The sequence below is a fragment of the Acinonyx jubatus genome, chromosome E1, assembly GCF_027475565.1.
Source record: "Acinonyx jubatus isolate Ajub_Pintada_27869175 chromosome E1, VMU_Ajub_asm_v1.0, whole genome shotgun sequence".
Lineage (NCBI taxonomy): Eukaryota > Metazoa > Chordata > Mammalia > Carnivora > Felidae > Acinonyx > Acinonyx jubatus.
The window spans coordinates 27,561,893-27,588,065 of record NC_069397.1 but is presented as its reverse complement, the minus strand read 5'-3'; the positions used below and the strand labels follow the sequence as shown (position 1 = coordinate 27,588,065).

General features: G+C 39.6%; 1 protein-coding gene, 4 non-coding genes and 1 pseudogene across 6 annotated transcripts in view; 1 reads left to right on the top strand and 5 right to left on the bottom strand.

The window, feature by feature from the left end:
* Positions 1–26,173, bottom strand: part of TEX14 (testis expressed 14, intercellular bridge forming factor) — a 112,625-nt gene that overhangs the window by 84,970 nt on the left and 1,482 nt on the right. Inside the window, exon 1 of one of the 2 annotated variants that reach the window (XM_053212368.1) lies at positions 11,780–11,822. The exons of the other annotated variant lie outside the window; for it this stretch is intronic. The gene's annotated coding sequence lies outside the window, so the exon portion shown is untranslated. Of the gene's footprint in view, positions 1–11,779; positions 11,823–26,173 lie in introns of those variants that run through there. 2 annotated transcript variants of the gene reach the window in all.
* Positions 615–778, bottom strand: LOC113592773 (U1 spliceosomal RNA). The gene has a single exon (XR_003412728.2). It is a non-coding gene; the product is annotated as a U1 spliceosomal RNA (small nuclear RNA).
* Positions 8,432–8,596, bottom strand: LOC113592740 (U1 spliceosomal RNA). Its single transcript, XR_003412703.2, has one exon. It is a non-coding gene; the product is annotated as a U1 spliceosomal RNA (small nuclear RNA).
* On the top strand, positions 10,325–10,459 carry LOC113592751 (U4 spliceosomal RNA). Its single transcript, XR_003412712.1, has one exon. It is a non-coding gene; the product is annotated as a U4 spliceosomal RNA (small nuclear RNA).
* On the bottom strand, positions 13,137–13,685 carry LOC113592652 (60S ribosomal protein L10-like; annotated as a pseudogene).
* LOC113592742 (U1 spliceosomal RNA) lies at positions 17,524–17,686 on the bottom strand. The gene has a single exon (XR_003412705.1). It is a non-coding gene; the product is annotated as a U1 spliceosomal RNA (small nuclear RNA).

Below are 26,173 nucleotides of genomic sequence, written 5' to 3'. Positions count from 1 at the left end.
AAAGTTATTTTTTATATAATTGCATTTACACAAATACATGACTACATTCTTAACATAATAAGTTCAAATAAAACATAAGTAAAAACCCTGAGACCCACTTCAGTGTCACAGGATTATTTTTTCTTAAAACTCCAGAACACATACATCCCTTGAGAACTGAAGCATGGATTGACATTCATTCCCTTAGTATTTCTAGTCTTCCTTTTTTTCCAGTAACCACCAGAGCTTACTGTCAAAAAATAGTCTCTAGGAAGGAGTGGACCTTAAAGCCTATACAAGGTGTGGAATCAGCACTGCAGGAGCAAGGTAAGACAGCTTTTATCCAGCTCTTTAACCTTGCTGTCCACGTTCCTCTGCAGAACAATCAACATCCCAACACTAGAAGACTAATCGCTGAAATTTGCATGCGTCAATGAGCAGGATAAAACTTATTTCAGGCATCTTTTTGTACCATGTCATTTCCATAATATCATGACCTGAAATGGAAACCTAAACTACTGACTTAACCCAGGTACTCCTAAAACTTACATGTAACACACACCACCAAGCCATACACAGCAGGCAAGAAAGAGAAACTATAGCCCAGATGACAATTCTGCTTTTAGGACTTTTGCCAGGGGAAAGCGCGAACGCAGTCCCCCACTACCACAAATTATGCAGTCGAGTTTCCCACATTTGGGGAAATCGCAGGGGTCAGCACACCCGGAGTGCAATGGGTGAGCCTCGCCCTGGGAAAACCACCTTCATGATCATGGTATCTCCCCTGCCAGGTAAGTATGAATTCTGACACTTGCCTGGTACTTCACCCTCGTCCTCAACACACTATACAGTCATGGTCAATTATATTCCAAGTTCTTTAGGCTCTTGGTTCGAAACTATGGCATTATTCACATGACACTGACCAGAACACACCAGTGGATATTTAGTGGAAACTCTGCCTCGTGAAAAATGAGCTCCAACACGCAGTCACCTCACCCTTCATCTCCATATGCCCGCCTCTTGTCACTTGTCGTCACTATTGACGTCACTCCACTTGTTAGAGAAACGGAAAAATTCATTTTAGCTATTCCTCGAAACGATTCAAAAGACTGTCACCCACGGGTGTAGCTGGTTAGATTTTAAAATCCTTGCCTTCCCAACCGCGTACGCAAAGGTTCCGGCCTTGCATCTGTCACGAGTCTAAATTCTGTGCTGCAGGACAGAGCAGTTTGGGAGGCAGTGACTTGCCACCGGGAGGGAAAATAGCACGGTCCGTTACGCTGGTCTGAATTGCTCTTCCACTGAGGGCCTAGGTCATACTCCCAGTCTCCCTCAGCCTCCATTTCCCAAAATTGTAAAGAAATAATACTGCCTGCCTACCTTTACCTCACAAGGTTTCTGTGAGGACGGAATAAGAGAATACATGTGAAATGCAGCCTCAAGCCTCTCCACCTCCACCCCGGCCACATTCCAGGGTTAGGTGCCCTGTGTAGTTGGGGACCCAAAGATGGCTTCGCCATGATTTGAGCCTGCAATTTTCCACACAAAGGGAAAAAGCAACCAGCCTGGATTTGATAACAAACCAAGTGCGCCTCCTTCTTTTTAGAGAACAAAAATAAATAGCACATTAGGTTATCCTTTCTGCCCCTGCTGACCAGGTGCTCTGGGCAAAACCATCGTGTTTGCAACAACTGTAGTATTGAAGGCTTTCATGGTGTAGAGAGGCAAAACTTTACCTCTGCCCTGTTAGCGTCTCTGGCTGGGCCTGAGAATTAGATTGGCATAGACAGGTCAGCAGGATTAAGGCATTAGAAATTTAACAGAAATTTACCTGACACAGAAGTTCTTATAAGGAAATAAAGAAATGGCAAAACTAAATGCTTTCATATTAGATTAAACAAGGAGAGGCAATTGTGCAAAAGTAACATAAATGAGGAGGTTATAGATAGACACGAATTCTTTTTAACAAGGTTTGTACAAAATTCTCTCAGGTCTGACTCCCCTTTTCTGAGAACATTTCTTATCCCCTGGTATAGGGAAGACATCTTTTACATGGGAGTTTTATTTCCTGATCTCAGGAAGAAAAGGGTAGGTCAAGACCCTCTTCTTATATGCTGTTTTTCACGTGCTTTTAGCTCAAAAGAATCCTTATGCCAAGGTGGGCATATTTGGGGGTGGCATATTCTGCTACCCTTCATTTTTTTTTAAGTAGTCTCTATGCCCAACGTGCAACTTGAATTCACAACTCCGAAAGCAACAGTTGCATGCTCTACCAACTGAGCTAGCCAGGAACCCCAGTACATGTGATTTTTTTTAAAACAGCTTTGCTTTGGGGCACCTGGGTGGCTCAGTTCATTAAGCAGCCAACTCTTGATTTCGGCTCAGGTCATGATCTCACAGTCTGAGCCCTGCATGGGGCTCTGCTCTGACTGTGGGAGCCTGACTGTGGGAATTCTCTGTCTCCCTCTCTCTCTCCCCCTCCCCCTCTTGTGCACAGGCACAAGCACTTGCTCAAAAATAAACATTAAAAAAAATAAGTAAAAAGCTTTCCTTTGTTTAAAATTTTTGAGGGCATTAAAAAAAATTTCTTTTAATGTTTATTTATTTTTGAGAGAGAGACAGAGCGTGAGTGGGGGAGAGGCAGACACAGAATCCAATTCTCTGAGCTGTCAGCACAGAGCCCGATACAGGGCTTGACCTTACAAACCGCAAGATCATGACCTGAGCCGAAGTCAGATGCTTAACCAACTGAGCCACCCAGGCACCCTGAGGGTATTTTAAACTATTACAATTCTGATAAATGTCCCTTGTAGATAATTTGGAAAAGGCAGAAAAGTGTTATTAAATTTTATTTATTTATTTACTTATTTAGAGGCAGAGAGAGAGACAGACAGACTGCTTGAGCAGGCAAAGGGCAAAGAGACGGAGAGAATCCCAAGTAGGCCCTGCGCTGTCTGCGCAGAGCCGGATGAGGGTTGTGATCTCAGGAACCATGAGATCATGACCTGAGCCAAAATAAAGAGTCAGACACTTAACTGACTGAGCCACCCAGGCACCCCAAAGGCAGAAAAGTGTTTTTAAAAAATTAAACCACAGGGAGCAAGGGCTCCATTATTTCCCATGACATCTGGGGCTCCTTCTTAGCCCAGGTCTGCGTGTCTCCAGGGGAGACCTCTACCAGGGTGGTCCACTGGTCTGACCATCTCCCACAGACAAGAAATGAGTGATTCCTGGAGTTACATGATCCCCCTCCAGCCTGGTTTATATAGCCCCCTCATTTTTTTTTTTTTTTAGAAATGCAAAATCTATTCTACTCAGGCTTTGGGACTTTTTTCCTTGTTCACACTCAGTTAATTAAACGTGTTGCTGGCAGCATGCTCCTGAACTCCATGCCATTCCTGTAGCCTGCGTTCGTGATGATCCCCCTTGCCCTATGGTTTGAATTCGATGCCACGGATTGTAGGCCAAATTTTAAAACTGTGTTTCAAAATACCTTCGCCGTGTCCTTTAATTGGATTGAAAGTACTTTTACCACATGGAGAAATATATTTTTAATTTGTGATGCTTTTCTACAATGTCCACTATTGGTGAGTTTAATGTGTTTCCAACACTTAGGGAGACTATAATGAAAGCTGATGAATTTTCTTTTCTGTCCAAATAAGTAAAAGAAAAAATAAAAGCCTATTTAGATGCTGGAGGAGAAAAAAAAAAAAAAAGGCTGGCTCAGTCGGTTAGGCATCCAAACCGATCAGGTCAGATCAGATCAGGTCAGGTCAGATCAGGTCATGATCAGATCAGGTCATGATCTCGTGGTTTATGAGTTTGAGCCCCGTTTGGGGCTCTGTGCTGACAGCTGAGAGCCTGGAAGCTGCTTCAGATTCTGTCTCCCTCTCTCTCCGACCCTCCCCCACTCGCACTCTGTCTCTCTCTCTCTCAAAAATAAACATTAAATTTTAAAAACCCACAATTACACTACAAAATTATTACTGTTAACACTTTGATATTAAACATGGTTAATTTCAATATAAATATATATTTTAATAGGATTATACTTCATGTGCTGCTTTATGTTTTCCATTCCTTTTGCTACATATACTGGGTCACAGATAACTGTATAATCAGTATTCTATTGCTTCTAGTTTATTGCCACTGTTCATATATATATGAACAGCATTGTAGATATATCTTTGTAAGTAATTAATGATGATTTTTAAGGTAATTTTAATTTTATTTGTTTACTTATTTAATTAAATAAATTTTTACGTATACTGCATACCCAAAGTGGAGCTCAAAAACACGACCCTGAGATCAAGAGTCACATATGCTACCAACTGAGCCAGCCAGGCATACCCCTTGGGGTAATTTTTAATAGTTTTTTTCCCTGTTATTTTACAGTCATCTTAAGAAGTGCCTTAAATTATTGGGGGTGGGTGTGGGGAGAAGAGGTGACATGTGATAAATATTTTCAAGTTCTTTAGAAACAACTTTTCTTTTATCTTTCAAAGTCTAGATCTCTAATTTCAGGGTTCATAGCTAATTATAAAACTAACTTCAAGTTTGTTAAGAATGAGAAGAAAGCCTAAATTATATAATGTTGCATGCCATAAAAGCAGCATACGAAATTGAATATATAATATGATTAAAACTATTTCTGGGACACCTGGGTGGCTCAGTCAGTTAAGCATCTGAGTCTTGATTTTGGCTCAGGTCATAATCTCACTGTTTGTGAGTTCAAGCCCCCTTGTTGGGTTCCATGCTAACAGTGCAGAGTCTGCTTGGGATTCTCTCTCCTCTGTCTCTCTCTCTCTCTCTCAAAAAAAAAAAAAAAAGCTATTTCTAAAGCTATTTCTAACTTTAAGAGACTTAAGGGAAATACACCAAAATGCAAACTAATATAATTATGTTAGTGTCATCAAAGAACTATGGACTAATATTTTTCCCCTAAATATTCTGTAACATGACTGTAATATTACTTACAGCAAAATAAATAAATAAATAAATAACCCTAATTATATACATCTTTTACATTTTTTAATATACATCTCATGCCAAAAAATGCTTTTTGACCCAGAAATTTCTTTTAATTTACCTGAAGGAAGTAATTCTAGAGAAAGACAATGTCCTATGTACAAAGGTATTCATCATAGATTTATTTACCATTGCAAAAACCAAAGTAGCCCAAAAACCTTTGACGTCAAAACAATAGGGGAAATATTAAAAAAACGTAATAGTAAATAATAACAATTAACAACATGAAAAAATTATATAAAAGGTTAGGAGGAAACAGAATATGAAATGGTATGTATACCATGACCACAATTTTGTAAAAATGTGTATCCTTAATGAAAATTACTGAAAGGAAATGCAAAAGACATAAATTTTATTAGTTGTGAAATACAGGTTACAGAATTTCAATAATATTGTTAGACTGTTTTTTCTTCATAATAGACTGTTTCTTCTCCATAATAAGGAGATTATGAATAATAAGGAAATACCAGGGGTGCCTGGATGGCTCAGTCCATTAAGCATCAGGTAATGATTTTGGCTCAGGTCATGATCTTGTGGTTTGTGGGTTTGAGCCCGGCATTGGGCTCCGAGCTGTGTGGAGCCTGCTTGGGGTTCTCTCTCTCTCCCCCCCCACCTCTCTCTCTGTCCCTCCCATGCACTCTCACTCTCTCTCAAAATAAACAAATAAATTAACTTAAAAAAAATATGGGGACCACCAAATCCTAGTTGAATCACTGCAGGAGTATTGCATAGTATTTAAAGAGTTTCGAACGCAGAGTGCCTGGGTGGCTCAGTCTGTTAAGCATTGGTCATGATCTCACAGTTCATGGGTTCGGGCCCCACGTCTGGCTCTGTGCTGACAGCTCAGAGCCTGGAGCCTGCTTCAGATTCTGTGTCTGACTCTCTCTCTCTCTCTGCCCCTCTCCCACTCATGCTCTCTCTCTGTCTCAAAAAAATAAACATTAAAATTTTTTTTTAAAAATAAAGAGTTTTGAATACTGGGTTTAACATCAAATAGTCTTAGGTTGAAATTGTGATTTAACCATATTTTAGGTATCAGTGCTTGAATATACCTTCTAGAAACAATGATAATTATCAGTAATAATTTGTATATACATAGAGAATAAAACAACCAACTACAATGACCAACTAAATCAAAGGCCCCAAATAAGCCAAGATGGAGAAACACAGCCCCTCCCTCAGTACAGTGAGTATTTGGAGAGTTCCTAGATCATGGCTTCTCTGCCAATTCAGATGTTCTGTTCCAATTGACAAGCCCCTCAGTCTGTGAGTCTCATCTCCATCTCTCAATCTCCATCCATTCCTTAGACTCATGGGACCAGAGAAGGAGTGATATGTAGAAATATAATGAGGGTGGCATGTATATTCAATTTTTAAAAGCTGAGTTTTGTTATGTAAGTTTATAAAGCAGGTGTAACTGTCAAGAAGTTGCCCACAGCACAAACAAACGGAATCTAATCCACTACCAGGAAAGCATGAGTAACACTCTACAGCCACTCTACCCGGGGTTGCAGGTAGCTGATCCCATTCACACATCGGCCCTGGCTTCAGTCACGCTAGTTAGACATTTGCTAGATAACTTCATCAACAAAGTGTGACCCAGCCCACTTCAGTTATATAAAGTATCATTTCATTATTGAACTACCTTCCTAATTTCATTCCAGGAGATTTGATTTCACAGAAGGAAGGTAAAACTTCGGCTGTTTCCATGGTATCCATGAATGCCAGGCTAGCTATAGCCCTGAGGCCTCTAGGGCTATTTGTGTCCCCCACAGATTTGACTTCGTAAGTACTCAGAGACTTTTTGCTATTCCGAGGGCCACACCGTCTACTCTAGTATCTTCAGTATTCACAAAGTATTCTTGAATTTCTATCAGTACTGCTAATGATTAAGCAAAATGAAAAACTGTTCTCAAGTCATTACTTAAATGTATGTAGTACACACTTCTCACAGCTACCTAAGCTTTTTAAAAAATATTTATTTTTGAGAGAGAGAGACAGAGAGCGAGCACCTGCGCACGAGTGGGGGAGGGGCAGTGACAGAGAAGGAGACACAGAATCCTAAGCACGCTCCATGCTGCCAGCACAAAGCCCAATATGGGGCTCGAACCCACGAACCATAAGATCATGACCTGAGCTGAAGTTGGACATTCAACCCACCGAGCCACCCAGGCACCCCAAGCCACCTAAACTTTTAAGGTGCCAGCTACCAGCCTAAGCACTAGAGATACTAAAAGAAACAATTCTGCCTTCAATAATAAGATCACAACCTGTAAGGAAAATAGACCTGCCTGCCAGAACTATATGAAAAGTGGTGAGAACTAATGAAAGTAAGAATCAGCTTCAGTCAGGACTATGTTATGATTTTAAAGGGCCCTACACTTTTGCCTTCATGGACCCTTCCTCCATTAAAAAAACCATACACATTAAAATTATGTGACTGCATTTATAAGAAGATAAATATATTATTATACATGACATTTCTTTTCTTTTTTTTGAAAGTAACCTCTACCCCCAAGATGGGCTCGAACTCATAATGAACCTGAGAGCAAAAGTTGCATGCTCTACCGACTGAGCCAGCCAAGCATTCCCATATATGACATTTTCTTCCACCTAAAAATTCACCTTTTTTTGGGGGGCGCCTGGGTGGCGCAGTCGGTTAAGCGTCCGACTTCAGCCAGGTCAGGATCTCGCAGTCCGTGAGTTCGAGCCCCGCGTCAGGCTCTGGGCTGATGGCTCAGAGCCTGGAGCCTGTTTCCGATTCTGTGTCTCCCTCTCTCTCTGCCCCTCCCCCGTTCATGCTATGTCTCTCTCTGTCCCAAAAAAATAAATAAACGTTGAAAAAAAAATTTTTTTTTTTAAAAATTCACCTTTTTTCTTTGATTTTAAAACTGTTTTAGGCACCCTGCCTACAGTACCTAAATGTTTAAACCAACCCTGAATTCAATAGTGGCTTCTGTGGATCCCAGGTAGCTCTTTTTCTTTTTAACATATATTTTTAAACTTCATTTATCTTGAGAGAGAGAGAGAGAGAGAGAGAGCACACGCGCATGCACCCGTCCTTGAGCAAGCAGGGGAGAGGCTCCACACTGGCTCACTCTCTAGAACTCTAGGCCCGCCCCGTACCCGCACCCCGCAGCTTTCACAAAAGAAAGCTGAATGTGGGAACTTTTTAGGTAAGGGTAGCAGTGCTGTCCAATAGGATATAAAACAAGTTTAACATGGTATAAAGAAACAAGCTTAGTAATTATAGAATTAACTTACCCAAACATAAGCAATTCACTACCACCAAAAAGCATTACCAACTGAATAGGCTAAAACAGAGCAATCTTAGTAGCAAGAATTTCAGGCCAATCTCCTCCAAAATGCCTTAGTAACGCACCAAAAAACAACTATAGTAACTGTTCTTGGGACACAACCACATAGGGGAAACCAGAACACAGTTCCCCACTACCAGAAGTCATGCAGCTTAGCTTCCCACATTTGGGGAAATCACAGGGACCAGCAGCACACCTAGAGTACAATGGATAAACCTCACCCTGAGCAGCTACCTTTGTAACCATGGTTATTTCCCCTGTTAGGTAAGTATGAGATGAAAGTGATCACAGTGATACCCACTGCTGCGCACACCACTTTGAGGTTGGGGTCACTCCTGAAACGACTCTAATTGGCTTTTATCCATATAGCGACACTCAAAGCCTGATTTTCTTACTACGTACCTTAATTGGTAACGGCAAATAATCACGCACATCTCTCCAGAAAACACAGTTCCAAAATGCCCTGAGTCTTGAGTCTACATACTCCACTTCCAACTATAACGTCATACACCCTGGGCGGGTTAAGCCTACACCTGAGTGAGTCCCCTTGAGGCTGCCTCTTCAGACCAGCTCCTCCTCCTATTTGCCCCAACCTAACTGATGTCTACAGGCTATTTTCTTGACAAAAATCCATCCATCCCTCTCCCGAATTTTGGTGTAGCTGGTCTTCAGATCTCCCTGTGTGAAGTACCCTTCAGCAAACCAACACAAATGAGCCTTTAGCCGCAAGCCAGTTTAGCTTCAGGGTTTCTAGGGATATCAATGCTCCATACCATTTTCTCCTATTCCAGGAGGTGGAAGAGCAAGGAGTGGAGAATGTTGCGGCTACATGCTGGCAGGGTGTATTGCAGAGTGAGGGTTTTGGCATCCAAGATCTTGAATGCAATTCAGCGTACACACTGCACAATTCTAGATAAGCTTTTAGCCTCTGAATCTGTTCCTCAGTTTGTACAGAAGGGGGAAGAACTATTGAGCCAGCTCTCCCACCCAGCTCAGGCTCCAAGCTTTGTCTCCTACTCCTGCCCATGGTCTGTTAACACCTAGCCCCCTAAGGACGGACTGCTTTCCTTGAGAGCAGTTTAGCCTGTGCCTATATTGCTTCTTTACTTTCTCTCTGCCTGGCATTCAATTCCCTTACTCACTAGACTCTGGGTCTCTAGAGCAGGGTTTTTGTTTGTTTTTTTTCAAATAGTCAAGACAGGGGCACCTGGGTGGCTCAGTCAGTTAAGCATCGATTAGGCTGACTCTGGATGTCGGCTCAGGTACTGATATCATGGTACCTGAGTTCAAGCCCTGAATTGGGCTGCGTGTGTTCTCTCTCTCAAAAGAAACAAACTTTAAAAAATTAGAAAAACAAAATAGTGAAGACAATACAACATATAATTATAACATATAATTAATGCATACATTATTTTACCAACTAACTTCATTCTCATTAAAAATATACAGGAAGCAGGACTTTAAATTTCTGCATCTCTGGAGCTCTCTGGAGAAGCTCAGATGAAAACTCAAACTTTTACTGAAAAGAAAATGTACATATACTTTCCAAAGGCTGAATGCTGAGACCTCCCTCTCAACTTCCATTTGATTTCCAGGACACTGGCAACAAACCTTTACCTTCTAGGATACTGGAAATTTCCTCTGAAAAATGTGAACACCCTAAAACAAAGTCCCAAAGATGTCAGCCATGGGCTTTCTCTGCTACAAGGGCCTAGGCAGATTACTCTACAAGGAAGCCCTTGCCTTGGCCCTAAGTGCTTCCAATTAACTCCCTACTTGTTAATATAATTTTAAATTTCTGGGGCACCTGGGTGGCTCAGCTGGTTAAGCACCCGACTTCAGCCTAGGTCATGATCTCACCATTCCCAAGTTCAAGCCCCGTGTCGGGCTCTGTGCTGACAGCTCAACAGAGCCTGGAGCCTGCTTCGGACTCTGTGTCTCCCTCTCTCTCTGCCCCCCTCCCACTCACACTGTCTCTCTCTCAAAAATGAATAAACTTAAGCTTTGCACAGTGGCAGTATCGTAGCCAATGAGGTTTATCCGAGGCGCGATTATTGCTAATTGAAAACTTTTCCCAAAAATGAATAAACTTAAAATTTTTTTTTTAATTTCGGCATGACAATCCATCTTATGGATGGCCCATAATTTATATAATCATTCCCCTAATGGTGGACACTTAGGTTGGTTCAATTTTTCACCACTGTAAATAATTCTGGGTAATGGGTAGAGATGGTACATTGAACATTTATAAATAATCAAGGAACACTGAACCACCAAGGATGACCAGACATCTGGTCAGACAAAAGCCTCTAACATGAAAGAAGCTAAACAAACCAACCACAAGAAGACAGTTTGGAGAAGGCAGATTATGCAAAGGGAAGAAAACTAAAAATGAAAATAAAAACTATCATTAGAGAGCTGGGACACCTGGGTGGCTCAGTCGGTTAAGTGTCCGACTTCTGCTCAGGTCATGATCTCGCAGCTTGTGATTTTGAACCCACAAGGGGCTCTGTGCTGACAGCACGGAGTCTGGAGCCTTCTTCAGATTCTGTATCTCCCTCTCTCTCTGCCCCTCCCCAGTTTGCACTCTGTCTCTCTCTCCCTCAAAATAAATAAACATTAACAAAAATTAAAAAAAAAATCCTCAGCTAAAACACCTTGCACCTGAAAAACAAGTACAAGAAAGTATATGGATAGAAAAGAAAAACAAATAAAGATCTTAAATATATGATTGTAGAAATAAAAAACTGAATATACAGGTTGGGAAAAAACATGTAGGTGGAAAAAATGTTTTTTATTTTTTCTTTTTAGAGAGAGAGAGAGAGAGTTCAAGTGGGGGACAGGGGCAGAGGGAGAGAGAGAGAGAAAGAGAATCCCAAGCAGGCTCCATGCTCAGCACAGAGCCTGATACAAGCCTGACGCGAGCCCATTGCGGGGTTCGATCCCACGACCTTGGGATCATGACCTGAGCCAAAATCAAGAGTTGGATGCTCCGGGTAACTGTGTGGCTGGGTTGGTTGTGGTCTGACTCGGGTTTTGGCTTAGGTCAAGATCTCATGGTTCATGGGATTGTCTATTCCATGGTTCATGGAAATTGTCTATGCTGACAGCAGGGAGCCTGCTTGGGATTCTCTCTCTCTCTCTCTCTCTCTCTCTCTCTCTCTCTCTCTGCGCCTCTCCCCTGGTCATGCTCTCCCTCTCTCTCAGAAGTAAATAAACAAACAAAAAAGCCGATAGGGTGCCTGGGTGGCTCAGTCAGTTAAGCGTCTGACTTCAGCTCAGGTCATGATCTCACAGTTTGGGGGTTTGAGCCCCATGTTGGGCTCTGTGCTGACAGCTCAGAGTCTGGAGCCTGCTTCGGATTGTGTCTCCCTCTCTCTCTGCCCCTCCTCTGCTCATGCTCTGTCTCTCTTTCAAAAACAAATAAACATTTAAAAAAAAAAAGAGTAATATACCTGGTTATTTTAACAGCCTCAAGAGTCCAGAATTCAAACTGACCTAGAGAAAAACAAACCAGCCAGAAATAAATCTTAAACCTCCTTTTTCACAAGAGATAAAATCAGGAAAAACAACAAATAAAGTTAGCATTCCAGTGCCACAAATTAGGTGGTACAGGCTTACCTGCTTGATAAAAATACAGAATAGAAAAATAAGCAGAACAACAGAATACTATTTAGCAATAAAAAGGAATAAAATAATGATAAATTTATCAGTATGAATGAACTCAAAAACATTATGCTACATGAAAGAAGTAAGACACACTATACACTATGTGATTCCATTTTATATGAAATTTCTAGATAAGGCAAATCTATAAGAGATAGATCCATTGTTGCCCATGGCTAGGGTTGGGGCATGGGAACCAGGGCAACTGCAAATGGGCACAGGAGAATTTGGGTGGGGAGGGTCATAAAAATGTGCTAAAACTGGATTGTGGTAATGGTTTGACAACTGTATAAAATACTAATCATTAAACCAAATAATGGTTGAATGTTATTTTATATCATACTTCAATAAAGTAGCTAAAATGTCAAGAAAAAGTACAGCCATTATATTTAGAGATACATACTGAAATAATCATGCCTGAAACACCATGATGTATGGGTTTATTTCAAGATAGGTTTGGAGGTTTAAAGTGTAGAGGTATAGATGAAACAAGATTGGCCTTGAGTTGTTCATTGCTGAAGCTTAACTTAGTGTTGCTAAATAGAATACTATTATTATTAATCTATTTTAATTTACATTAGAAGTTTTTCACGCAAAAAAGTTTTTTTACAATGTAAAGAAGGAGACCATCCTTTCCCACATGATTTTAAGTACCTTGAGATGTTGATACCCTGGCCTCCCCATCTGTGAATAAGAATGATGGAGAGGAGGAGCAGGAGGTACAGCTTCCTGGATTCTACATTTAATAGGTGAAAAAAAAATTAAAGGTACAGATAAAACTTAGGGGTCATATTTTTCTCCTTTCTTTCCTCTTATATAACACATTCAATCCACAGCAAGTCTTTATCATTTTTCCTTTAAAAATATGTTCAGAATCTGACCCCTTCTCACCACCTCCAGTGCTACCACTTTGGTACAAGCCATTCTCATTTCCTGCCTAGAAGAGTGCAGTGACATTCTAAGTAATCTCTCTTCTTCCATCCTTTCACCACTCCCAGTCTATTAACACAGTAGCCAAGTATCCTGCTAAAGCCTAAATTCAATCATGTCACTCTTCTGCACAAAACTAATCTGAGAAAACAGAAGAGAAGGAAACATTTCCTACCTCCTTACCTACCCCCCCCCCCCAATTTTTTTGGACAAGAAGTAGGTTTTATTGGTGGGTATGAGTAAGGAGGGGCAGCACTGAAACCCTCATGAGTGCAGGGCCTGACATTTATCCAGGGGGACACAATTAGGGATATATCTGATCCCACAGCCACCAGAGATGAGCTGCCTTTCAGCCATAATGTCTTCAAATTCACCCACATTAACCTTGGTAAAGTACTACTTCTTGGAGATGTAGATGTTCTGTCAGCCAAGGAACTTGAACTCAACCCTGCATAGGACCTCTATCACATGATTCTTGTTCTGCAGTTTGGTGTGGATGGACATGCTAATTTGGCCAACGTGGACCAATGTGCCCTGCAGCTTTCTGAAGACACCCCTCAGCCTCAGTGCAGGACAACATCTTGTTGATGTGGATGATAGGAAGGAGTGGAGCCACACACAAATATGAAAGCCATCTTTGCCACAGCTTTTCACCATATACTCGTTGGCACAAATACCCGGACTTGGGAGGAGAGCTGCTCACATTCATCCAACACCATTTGGCCAGAGTGGGAACCCAACCACTTTTGCCTTTTTCTGCCCCATGTGACACCAAGGACCTTCAATGGTGCACCCAAGGGATGGAGCCAACTTATTTTATGAAGCAGCATTACTCTGATACCTAAACCAGATGAAGACCATGTAAGAAAAGTACAGAATATTATCCCTCATGGACATAGATACAAAATTACTTTAATTCCTTTAAAACTGCAAACCAAATCCAGCAATAAACAAAAAGAGTAATAGTACATCATGATCAAGTAGGGTTTATCCCAGGAATGCAAAGTTGGTTTAACATTAGAAAATCAAGCCATATAATTCATCATATCAACAGATTAAGAAGTAGTTGCAGAAAAAGTAGTAAACAAAATTCAATATCCATTTATGATTTCAAAAAACTTAGCAAAGTACCACTAGACCGATAAATGGTATCTATGAAAATCCTACAGCTAATACACTTTATGGTGAAAGTATTTTTCTTCCAGATAAGGAAAAAACAAGCATGATTACTTTAGCCACTTTTATTCCAGCTAGAGGTTAAGGCAAGGAAAATAAATTAAAAGCCTTAGTTTGGAAAGAAAGAAGGAAAACAGTTTCTATTCACATATGACATGACAGTTTATGTTGAAAATCCTAAAGCATTTACACCAAAAAAACCTACTAAAATTCATAATTGAATTTAGCAAAGTCACAGGATACAAGATTAATACACAAAAATCAACTGTATTTCTACATACCAGCAATGAACACTTAAAAAAATATTTTTAACGTTTATTTTTGAGAGAGAGACAGAGTGCAAGCAGGGGAGGGGCAGAGAGAGAGGGAGACACAGAATCTGAAACAGGCTCCAGGCTCTAAGCTGTTGGCACAGAGCCTGATGCGGGGCTTGAACTCACGAACTGTGAGATCATGACCTGAGCTAAAGTCGGATACTTAACTGACTGAGTCACCCAGGCACCCTCCAGCAATGAATACTTAAAAAATTAAGGTTTTAAGTTAAAGAAAGACAAATCCCACATGATTTCATTTATATGTAGCATCTATAAAAACAAAATGTTTGTTAGACTCATCAATAGAGAGAACAAATTGATGGTTGATTGTCGGCGGGGGGGATGGTGGTGTGTAATGGCTGAAGGGGATTAAGAAGTACAAACTTCCAGCTATATAATAAAGAAGTCATGGGGATATAATACACAGTATGGGGAATCTGGTCAATAGTATTGTATCAACTTTGTAAGGTGACAGATGGTAACTAGACTTACTATTGTAACTTTTTCACAATGTATACAAATGTCCAATCATTATGCTGTACACCTGAAACTAATATAATATTGTATGTCAATTATATCTCAATAAATAAAATAAAAAGGAAATGAAATTTCAAAATCAATACTATTTACAAGTGGTAAAAACTTCACATTTTCCTACCACTCACATTTCTTCCTGTAGACTGTACATAGTCTACAAAAATGTTATTTTTTTACAAAAATGTTATTAATAAATTTATTTTTATGATTGGAAGGGGAAAAATTATAACACTTTGTTTTAAAACCCCAAAGTCTTGCTAATATCCTTGTCTTTCTTACTGAGGACCTAACAAATAATAAAGATACATGACTTAAAGCTACCAAGGGAACCGACTAAAGAAGTTAAAAGATTATTCCAGGAATATAAATGACAGGATAGAGGAAGGAATGTACTAGGGTGGGGAAGATCAGCCAAATCCTTCATATAAACACTAGCACAAACATTTATTGTAGTTGACTATAAAAAACAGCTAAACAAGTTTTAAAAGTAGTATTCTGGGAGTCGCCTAGCTCAGTAGGTAGAGCATGTGACTCTTGATCTTGGGATCCTGAGTTCAAACCCCATGTTGGACCTCTAGCTTACTTTAAAAATAAAAAAAAAGTAATGCTCTGGGGAGAGGAATGGGGGCAGAGTGTGAAAGGGTGGATCAAGGGAGTATTACTATTCAGATGGAGTCTTTCTGTATAATGCTTTTCACTTGCATAACATTACTTTAGTAAAATTATTTGGGGGCAAAAATCAAGGTCTAGGAGAAAACATAAAACACTGTCACTAGCAGAGATTATACCTGTAGTCCAGTTTCTCATTTTGGGGAAAATCTAAGGATACTGCTCATGAGACATACCTGAAAAGGAGTGAAAAACCCCTCTGAAATTATAACTACTCAGTTAAGAATATAAGTGGTAAATTATAAACTCCCAGCTTTCTTCAAAGTAATCTGTCCTTTTGCACTTTTTAAAAAGATTTTATTTTTAAGTAATCTTTACGCCCAGTGTGGGGCTCAAACTCACAACCCCAAGATCAAGAGTTGCATGTTCCACTGACTGAGACTGCCAGCCATCACATCACACTGTTAATCAACAAAGTGAAGACAGTCCTTTAAATTATTTACACCCTTTATCCCCTGTCCTAGGTGCATTTCTAGGTGCTCAAACTTTCCTAGAAACCTCTTCTTCCTATTCTTTTACTGTAAACACCTAGGGAACAATCAAGAGCAGAAACAGATGCAGGTAGCTTGAGGTGGTGCAAAGTGAGCCCTCTAGTGGTCGACAGAAGAGTACACTCCATTTGGCTAGACAACTTGGTACGAAAGTGAACACCCACGCAAGCAATAACGGCCGCACACATCAAGTTACACAAATGATTACAGGGACGCCTGGATGGCTCAGTCCTAGAATCCTTTGTCCCCCTCTCTCTGCCCCTCCCTCGCTCACACTCTCTTTCAAAAATAAATATATATTTTTAAAAAACCTGTGAAAAATGACTACAAAGGGGTGGCTCAGTCGGTTAAGCGACCCACCACGGCTCAGCTCACAATCTAGCGGTTCCGGGGTTCGAGCCCGCATCAGGCTTTGTGCTGACAGCTCAGAGCCTGGAGTCTGCTTTGGATTCTGTGTCTCCCTCTGTCTCTGCCCCTCCCCCACTCGCACTCGGTCTCTCTCTCTCTCTCTCTCTCTCTCAAAAATAAACATTTTTTTTAGAAAAAGAATGATTACAAAAAATATTGATGGCTTAAAAGCCAAGCAGTAATAAGTCAATCATCAACTGTCTTTTCAAAATGCAAGATACAAGTGGAGAGCACAGACATAATCCCTCTCTACCACAGATCATGCAGTCCAGTTTCCCATAGTTGAGAAAAATCACAGAGGCCAGTGCACCTGGAGTGCAACGGGTAAGATGTGCCCAGAGAAAAATATCACCTTTGCAATCCTGGTATCTCTCCTCTACCAGGTAAGTATAAGCAAATGGCATTGTTGGTACTTCATCCTCATTCCAAGCACTAGACATGTGGTCATTCTCTTCACTCTTCATGCAAACTCTAGATTGTCACTTAGGAAATGAAGACTTCTCCAAACTGTAAAAGCCAGACAGTAACATTTTGGGTACCATAATACTTGCAAAACAGACAAATGTATGTACAACATAAACAAGCAGACACTGCTCATTTACATATTCTAAGTCCCTCTGGGTGACACTGCTGTATGCTTGGTTTCGATGATGTGGTATGCTAAATAATTGCCTACAAAAAAATACCGCTCTCCTAATTCGAAAAACCTGTGAGAGTATTCTCTTACTTTGTGAGGCATGATGCTGACGGTGTGGCCAAAAGATCTGCAAAGGGTAGGACGTCCCTAATCATCCACACATACCTAATGTAACCATAAGGCTATTGTATGAAGAAAGGATATAAAAATTGTAATAGAAAAAACACTTACACAAAATTATACAGAACAAGCCATACCCTTATAGGTAAATGAAACAGCTCACTACTAGACCCTAAGAAAAGCTCTCCATCTTAATGTGGCCTGGAATGTGCAAGACATACTCTTTTTTTTTCTTCTTTTTAAGGGAAGACCAGGGTAAAGCACAAATGCAATCCCCTACTATCACAAGTTATACAGCTGAGCTTCGCACATTTGGGGAAATCTTTGTGGTCAGCACATCCTGGATTTAATGGGTAAGCCTCACCTTGGGAAAGCCACCCTCATAATCATGGTATGTCTCCTACCAGTAAGGGTCTTCATGCCTTGCCCAGCACCTCACCCTCAGATTCAAGTCATTCTACAGATAGGATCACTTTCCTCATGCATTCTATCCACCCCACTGCTTCTGAAATAAAGAGTTTCCAAACTACAGTTACTATGAAGAAATATTTTGTATATCTGAATATTGCCAAAATCTTGGAAAATATATGCCTAAATGTAACCATGACCAGCAGTCACTGCGCTCATCTACATATTCCACACCCCTTTTGTTGATCTCATTTAGCACATCCTATATCTACTATATAGTTAGTGGTGCTGTTAAAATAACATTTAAAGGTAAAGATGCTCTACAGATTTAAAGATAAACGATATAAATGAGTTCCTTCTTTTAAGGTTTTGGAGCTGATGACATCACTGATGTCTAGCACAGTTCAGTAAGCCGCTATCCACATGACTGAAATACCAAGACTAAAAAGATTAAATTTGGCAAAACTGCGTATGAAAATCCAGTCTTAGTGGGGCGCCTGGGTTGCTCAGTCAGTAAAGTGTCTGACTTCAGCTCAGGTCATGATATCAAAGTTCATGAGATCAAGCCCCACTTCGGGCTCTTTCCTGTCAGCACAGAGCCCTCTTTGGATCCTGTCTCCCTCACTCTCTCCTCCCCCGCTTGCATGCACTCCTCTCTCTCTCTCAAAAATAAATAAACATGAAAAAAAAAAAAAGAAAAGAAAATCCAGTCCTAAGATTGCTAAATAGCTTGTCCAAGGCTTCCAGCACAAGTACAAACTATGCTCTTTCAAATATGCAGCAAATGATCACCCTTACTTAAAAGAGCAGGTGTATAGGAGGGCAGCTGGCTGGCTCAGTAGGTCATGCTACTCTTGATCTCAGGGTGAGTGTGAGCCCCACGTTTGGGGTAGAGGTGACTTTTTAAAAGAAACTCTTAAAAAAAAAAAGAGCAGTTGTATAAACACTAGTTCTAATTCTGAGCTGAGTTAATTAGAGAACAGCTCAGGTAGCACTGATGATGGTCTATAGGACTGGAAGCCTGACTGACCAGGATGTCTTCCCAAGCAAAAATAAGTTGTGCTTCCAAATATCCTTAACCCTCCACTCTTCCCTGAACGGATATCTCTGAAACCCAAAACAATACTACCGGCGATTCCATCCTACAAGAAGCCACCCAGCCTTCATTGATTCATATTAGACTCTTCAAAAGGAGTAAATCCTGTCTCAGGCAATGGTTAATAATTCAAATATTTCACATCGACATATAAATAGTCTTAATCCTCTCCTGCCTTCTTCACTGTAAATTAAAATTGGAGTTTACAAGTTCCAACTGTTCTTCAATTGTTTCTCCAAGACCACACCAGAATCACCTTATTTCCCAAGTCTTTTTATTATACAAAACTCTTCTGGTGTTCTGTCCTCTGCCAAAACAAATTAGCCAGAGTTTCATATCGTTAAAACAGGAAGAAAAAATGCTGTTTAAAAATCTTATTAAAGATTAACAAGTAATAACTGAGAACATACAGGTGTCTAACATGGAGAGAGAAAAACATTCTGGGGCAGAGTAGGGAGGAGACTCTGTGATGTGAGCTGCAACTATTCCTCAAATCTGGCCTTTTGACAGTAACCAGTTTGATTTTTATAGATTTTCTCCCCCAAAGAACAACTATGTAATATATATCCATATATACACATAAACATATATATGTATACACAGTCTAATCTATAAACAAAATATCTATGTTTTGTTTTGTGAAATAAAAGTTAAGATACCTTGAAATCTGGCAGGAACCACTCATGTAAGGGAGAAAGATGATGTCTAAGAACTAAACTACTGTTACCACCAAACAACTCTTAAATTCAAAATGCCATTTTCAGAAGATTTCTTAAACAAATAACACACAGCTCTTAAACCACCCATACTCTTCACGAGACTAATTCCAATATTTCACAAGAACTTATTGCTATCGGCCTAGTTATCAAAACATTCATCTGACACAGTGTGCCTTATGGCAAAAAAGGTAACTTTCTCTCACTTTCTCGTAGCTCAAGTAGGTTAAGGAAGACATTAGTGCTGGAGCACCTGGTGGCTCAGACAATTAAGCATCCGACTTTGGCTTGGGTCATGATCTCACGGTTCGTGAGTTCAAGCCCCACATAGAGATCTCTGCTGACAGCTCAGAGCCTGGAGCCTGCTCTGGATTCTGTGTCTTCCTCTCTCTCTGCCCCTTCCCTACTCACGCTCTGTCTCTCTCTCTCTAAACAATAAACATTTAAAAAAAAAAGAAGAAGAAGAAAAAAAGACATTAGTGCTATAATCCTCACAGAAGCCCTATAGAACTCAGTATCCCCTGAGGAGAGCCATATTTCTTTGACTGGAAAAATATAAGGAAATACAGGTGTTTGTTAAATAATAACATGTTAACATAGAAAAACTAAAGAATCTTCTTAGTTCATTTTTCAAAGGTTGCAAAACTTTATTGCCAAAACCAGACAAAGTAGACATAATAACTTCACAAATTAATCTCACAAATAAAAATGCAAAACTCTTAACCAAATTGATAACATCTTTATGAGTATTAACATCTTGTAGAGTATTAACATAACATACACAGTAAATTAAATAGGTTTTATACCAGGAATATAGGACCTAAGTACATAAAAGTATATGTATAAAAGTGTGTGTGAGTGTGTGTGTGTATATATGTATGTATTTATATTTATAAAGTATAAAAGTAGCATGTCATATGGGGGGAAAGATTACCTCATAAAGAGTGCTTAGAGGGGTGCTAGTGTGGCTCAGGCTGTTATGCCTCTGACTTGCAAGTCATGATCTCATGGTTGGTGATATTGAACCCCATGTTGGGCTCTGCGCTGACAGCACAGAACTTGCTTGGGATTCTTTCTCTGCCCCTTCCCTGCTAGTGTGTATGCACTCACTCTCTCTGTCTCTCAAAATAAATAAATAAACTTAAAAAAAAAAAGAGTGCTTAGAAATTTGGCTCACCACTGGAAATAAGGAAAAAATTACTTTCTTCCTCCTACTTTACATTTAAAAATAGATAGGCTAAAATATCCAAATTAAATTATAAATCATATGTAGAAAAAATACAGGTAATTATGTTTATAATTTTGAAGGAAAAATTTAAAATTAATTTTTATTTATTTATGATTATTTATTTATTTATTTATTTAAATGTTTATTATTTTTGAGAGAGAGGGAGAGAGAGAGAGAGAGAGAACAAGCAGGGAAGGGGCAGAAAGAGAGGAAGACACAGAATTGGAAGCAGGCTCCAGGCTCTGAGCTGTCAGCACAGAGATGCAAGGCTTGAACTCACAGACCATGAGATCATGACTTGAGCTGTAGTCGGCCACCCAACTGACTGAGCCACCCAGGCGCCCCTATGATTTATTTTTTAAAGTTTATTTATTTCAGAATAGTCTTTTTTTTTTTTTTCTAAGTAGGCTCCATGCCCAGCACAGAGCCCAACACAGAGCCCAACGCAGGGCTTGATCTCACAACCCTGAGATCAAGAGTCAGATGCTTAACTGACTGAGCCACCCAAACACCCCTAAAGTTTATTTAAGTAATCTCTACCCCCAACGTGGGGCTCAAACTCACAACCCCAAGATCAAGACACTCACACTCTTCCAACTTAGCCAGACAGGCGTCCTGAGACTTTTTAAAATATTTTCTTATTTAAAGTAATCTCTACACCCAATGTGGTGCTCAAATTCACAATCCCAAGATCAAGAGTCACATGCTCTTTCAACTGAGCCAGTCAGGGGCCCCAAAGAAAAGACTTCCTAAGCATGTTATCAAAGTCAGAATTAAATACAAACTGACTATATTTGCATACAAAAAACATGAACAAAGTAGAAAATCTTAAAGTTTAAAATCTTTTTTTTTTAATTTTTAAAAATTATTATGTTTATTTATTTAGAGAGAGAGAGAGAGACTGAGTGTGAGCAGGGGAGGGGCAGAGAGAGAGGGAGACACAGAATCTGAAGCAGGCTCCAGGCTCTGAGCTATCAATGCAGAGCGCGATGCAGGGCTTGAACCCACAAACCATGAGATCACGACCTGAGCTGAAGTCAGACACTTAACCGACTGACCCACCCAGGTGCCCCTAAAATCTTTTTTTTTTTTAAAGTTTATTTATTTTGAGAGAGAGCAAGCACGTGCAAACAGGGGAGGGGCAGAGAGAGACAACAGGAGAGAGAGAATCCCATGCAGCGCAGAGCCCGATGAGGGGCTTGAAACCACAAACCATGAGATTGTGACCTGAGCCAAAACCAAGAGTCAGATGCTTAACCGAATGAGCCACTCAGGCATCCCAAAAACCTCAAAGTTTAAATACACATGACAAAGTAGGAAGATATTTGTGATGTACAGATTAGGCAAATAGCCCATATAACGCAATATGCACATCAGACAGGGTAGGCAGCATACGCATTATGAATATGGGTTTTGATGTCAAAGATGAGCAGAATGCTTGGCCTACACTAAGCACAATAAATATTAGTTACTGTTTCTGATAATTAAAAAAAAACAGGCCTGTTACAAATATATATTTAATTAATTTATTTATTTTTGAGAGAGGGAGAGAGAGAGAGAGAGAGAGAGAGAGAGAGACAAGCAGGGCTCACCTGAAGCGTGGCTTGAACTCACCTGAAGCGGGGCTCGAGCTCACCTGATACGGGGCTCAAGCTTACCCAATGTGGGTCTGGAACTCACAAACCCTGAGATTATGACCTGAGCCAAAGTCAGATGCTTAACCAATTGAGCCACCTAGGTGCCCACAAATATGTTTTTTCAATTAAAGTACTTCAGTTATAAAGTAGGAAAGAATGTACACAGATGTTCATTGCACCATTATTCACAATAGCCAAAAGGTGTCCATTCACAGATGAATGGACAAACAAAGTGTGGTATGGATATACAATTGAATATTATTCAGACTTAAAAAGAAAATAAACTCTGACACATCCTACAACATGGATAAACCTTCAGGACATTATGCTAAGTGAAATAAATCAGTCACAAAAGACAAATACTACATGATTCCACCTCTGTAAGGTATCAAGAGTAGTCAGAAACAGAAAGTAGAACACGCTGAGAGAAGGGGGACTGGGGAGTTATTGTTTAATAGGTACAGAGTTTCAGGTTTGAAAGATAAAAATGTTCTGGAGATTGGTTGCACAATATTGTGAATATAATTAACATTATTGAACTGTACACTTAAAAATGGTTAATATGGTAAATTTTATGTTATGTGTGTTTTACCATTTTTACAAATTAAAAGTGGGCAAAGGATATAAATGAGATAGTTACAATGATAAGGTATATTTATCCATGAAAACTATATGAAAAAAATTTTTAACCTCTTTTAGTAATAAAAGATAACAATTTAAAATCAAGCATTCTGTGTCTCCCTCTCTCTCTTGCCCTCCCCTACTCACACTCTGTCTCTCTCTCAAAAATATTTTAAAAATTAAAAAAAATTAAAAAATAAAATTAATTATACCTCAATAACAAAGAAGGGGGAAAAAGACTTAAAGACTGCTAAGGGCCAGTGCTGGGGTGGAGGTGGGAAAACTAGCCCTCATATGCTGTCAATAGGAGTATAAGTGGTATAAATATTTGGCAGTATGATCCAAAATGAAAATGTACATACTCTCTAGAGGACCCAGGAATTCTTCCAGAAATGTATCCAGAGAGAGAAAGAGAGAGACAGAATGCTATTTCATCACAGCAAAACAACTGGAAATAATTCAACTGTACATTTATAGGCCACTGATTAGAAAGATGGCCCTCAGGACAGAACAGTATGCAACCACTAAACTTAATTTTCAAATAATTTGTAATTACACGGGAGAAAGCTTCTGACAAAATATTAAGTGTAAAATAAAAGATATACAAATTTCTTCATAATTTAACCACAAATATGTAAAATAAACACTTTTATGTGAACTTGTAGAAAGATTAAAATAAACCAAAAAAATAAAATAAACCAAAATTTATCTGAGTTAAACAGAATGTGACTCAATTTTATTTTCTTCTTTATATTTCCTACATTTTGTTTTCTACAAGTATATATTTCCTGTAAGTATATATTTTCTACCATATATTTTCCACCAAGGTACAAAATAGAAAAGTATAGGGAGAGAGGTGCAGGTCAATCATCTAATCATCCTTTCTTTTAACAGGTATCTACTGAGTACCTACTAAAGTCATACAATGGGCTAGGGGCTCTAGGAAAACAACAGTGAGTAAAATCCATATGGTCCTGCTGTACTGAAGTTTTCAATCTAGTTGGGGAGACATATGTTAAGTAAACGATCACACAGAGGCATTTGGTGCTATGATAGCCTTAAAAGGGAGTCTAAGAAATTTGTTCTGTATCCTAAGAGCAAAATAGGAAGTGACCTGAACTGAAATGTACTGTAGAAAGAACATTTTGGCTGCAGCATGGGTGAACAAACTAGAGAGGAAGAGAAGATGCAGAGAGACCAACTAAAATGATCTTATGTACCTGCAAGCAAAATGGTGGCAGCTTGACCTAGAGGTAGAGACGTGAATATCATCAAGATATGTCAAAGAGAAAATTGTTAGTACTTGCATGTGCATCAAACATGGGGAGTGGAAGGGAAGTGGTCTGTGCACATGGAAGGATGGATATTCAATTCTGGAGGCAGGAAATGCAGGAAAAGGACAAGGTTTTGGGAGTGGGCTGAAGAAGATAAGTTAGGTTTAAGACAGGCTGAGTTGAGAGACTTTGCACTGCTCAGAACGCTATCAGATATTTGCTTCTATAGGTCAGAGAACAGGGCAGGGCTAGAAATATAAATTTAAGAATCACTGGCATATAGTCACTGAACTGTGAATGTAAGATAGCAAAGAAAGGGAGAGAGAGAGGGAGACAGAGAGACAGAGACAGAGAGAGAATGAGAGGGAACAAGAGAGGAGAGAGACAGAGAGAGACAGAGAAAGAGAGAATGAGAGGGAACAAGAGAAGAGAGAGACAGAGAGAGACAGAGAAAGAGAGAATGAGAGGGAACAAGAGAGGAGAGAGACAGAATAGTTAGCAACAGGTCTGCTATGAGGCTTTAAAAGAACTGTAACATTTCAGGGCCAGGTTATGGAAGAGGAGTTTCCAAGGGTGACAGAAAAGCCAGCTGGGTAGGAAGGAGGAGTGTAGCATCACAGAAATGAGAAGAATGTTTCAAGAGTTTATGGAGGACAAATATATATGGAGCTCCTACCATGTATAAGGCTTTGTGCAATTGACAGTGATGTTCCAAATATGTGTCTGAGGCTACAGGCTTTATTATAAACACCTTTTTTTAATGTTTATTTTTGAGAGAGACAGAGAGACAGAGCATGAGTGGGAGAAGGGCAGAGAGAGAGAGGGAGACCCAGAATCTGAAACGGGCTCCGGGCTCTGAGCTTTCAGCTCAGAGCCTGACTTGGGACTTAAAGTCGGAAACCACGAGATCATGACCTAGGCTGAAGTCAGATGCTTTACCGACTGAGCCACCCAGGTACCCTTATCATAACCACCTCTAAAGCTAAGCCTGGATTCAAAGTTTTTTCTCAGTCCAAACAGCACTCATTTCTCTCACCATTCCCAAATCCACTTGAACATGCAAGGTCACCATTTTTAGAAGTTCTATATTTTTAGGTTAAAAGAAAATAAATTTCTCCTCAGCCATAACAGAAATATTCAGATTACTCCTCTCTAGTATCTCTAGAAAATGGCCCAGTAAACTGAATTATTGTAAGCATCACAGAATTATTGTAAGCATCAAGTTCAATTAAATATATATAAAAGCACCTTTCTCTGGCACTTTACAATTGTAGGCATTTAAAAAACATGTTTCACAGCATTAGCACTCTGTTGAGCTAGTGTGTAACAAAGCTTTATTCAGCTGAATACACATATTAGAGTATTTTAAAATGAAGAAGCTAAAATTTATTATGTACCTTTTCTGTGCTAAAGACTTTACATTTGTTAATTTGATCTTTCCAATAACCCCAGGAAATATTACTTTCCACCTGAAGGAGATGAAACTGAGTAACTTGCTGCAAGTCTCACAGATGGTAATTTCCTGAGATGTGATAGAAACTCAAATTTGTACGACTCCAAAGCTCATGCTCATTTGTCCATAGCAGTGCCTCTCAAACTTTTTCATCAAGTGACCACAAATTGCAAAGGAAAAAACACCCATATTCCCAGGAGGCTTTGGATGATTACAGAGGTATCCAGTTTGAACTGGATCTTTCGTCTTATATTTATCCGAAAATTTATGTTTGCATTTTACTTTACAATATATTGGTTTATTTAATGTGTTTTAAGTAGCTTACCAGTTAAATCATTCAATTCTTTCCTCTCAAAAAAAAAAATTTTTTTTTTGAGACTCTGACAGCATAGGAAGGTACATAAAAATCTCATAGCTTTGTTTAGTTCCTAGTGCCTGGCCTCATAAACCTGGATCCTACTTTGAAAG